This window comes from Solanum tuberosum, unplaced genomic scaffold, assembly GCF_000226075.1.
Source record: "Solanum tuberosum cultivar DM 1-3 516 R44 unplaced genomic scaffold, SolTub_3.0 scf00509, whole genome shotgun sequence".
Taxonomy (NCBI): Eukaryota; Viridiplantae; Streptophyta; class Magnoliopsida; order Solanales; family Solanaceae; genus Solanum; species Solanum tuberosum.
Genome location: NW_006239428.1, coordinates 1 through 1,320, shown reverse-complemented (window position 1 = coordinate 1,320; position 1,320 = coordinate 1).

Below are 1,320 nucleotides of genomic sequence, written 5' to 3'. Positions count from 1 at the left end.
AGGCTAAATGATTGAAAAAAATAAAATCTTCATCATTAGTTCGAAACAGTATTGTATTTGAGGTTTCTGGAGATTAAAACCTTTTTGGTTTACTACTCTGTCTGAATGTGAAACTGATTCGAAGAATATTAAAATTTCATCAGAATTCAAGGTTCATTCGGTTAACGATTAGAAGAATATAAAACTTCATCGTTAAACTAGAAACAAGTTGTATAAATATTGAATCTTTATTGTTAGTATTCTAAATACTAAGTGGTTTGTCTAGTTGTGACGAAAAGGAAAAAAATAAAAATACTAGTGACATAAAATTAGTGGTTTTTGTGCCTGCAATGGGTGTTTATATGGATTAAATCTCCAAAAGAAGGCTTCGTGTATACAATATAAAAGCAAGGGAAAAAATAGGTGGAAAATAATTTCAAATACTTGAAATATATTTTTGAGAACATATTTAAAATGGGGTTCTTTACTTGTGATAAAGACAAAATTAGACTTACTATCTAATTTAAATTTGAAAGTACAAAATATGAAATTTAATGACAATCTTGTATTATATTAGACCCACAAAATTCTTGGAGTATATTTGATATTGTGGTCGTTGAGTCTCTCTTTACTAGTATATGATATGACTAGTATGAAACCACAAAATTATATTACTCATTGAAAAGAATTGTATTCTTTGATGAAAAAGTTTCACTTTAAAATATTGTGATTTTCATGAAAGATATGTCTATAAATTTTTTTTTATAGACATGAACATTGGTGAAAAGTGATATGTTATGTTTGTGTTGTAAAACAAACATTTGGGTCATATTGCCCTTATTGGACCGATGAGACTATGATCATGGGTAATTCTATAACAAATTGAATGTTATGGAAAGGTCCTTCTGAAAAGGACAAATGACAAGGTATTGACTACTAAAACAATGTCTGTATTTGAGAAAGTTATAAAAAAAAGTAAAGAACAAAATATTTGTGGGAAAAGGTTACCTCACAGAAGGTCTTTTCAAACTTAGTATTTCTGTTTATTCTTACTTGCTTGAATCCAATTGTTTGTGACATAAATGCTTGGGACATGTCAATTACAAAACCTTGCAAAAACTTATCAACTTAGAAGTTTTGCCTAACTTCTAGTGCAATAAATCAAAATGTCAAGTATGTGTTATTGAAAGGAATTTTAATACCTTAGAATTGATTTACACTGACATTTGTGATATGAAGTCAACACCATCTTGTGGTGGGAAAAAGTGTTTCATAAATTTTATTGATAATTGCACTAGATATTATTATGTTTATTTGCTGAATGGTAAGGATGAAGCAATG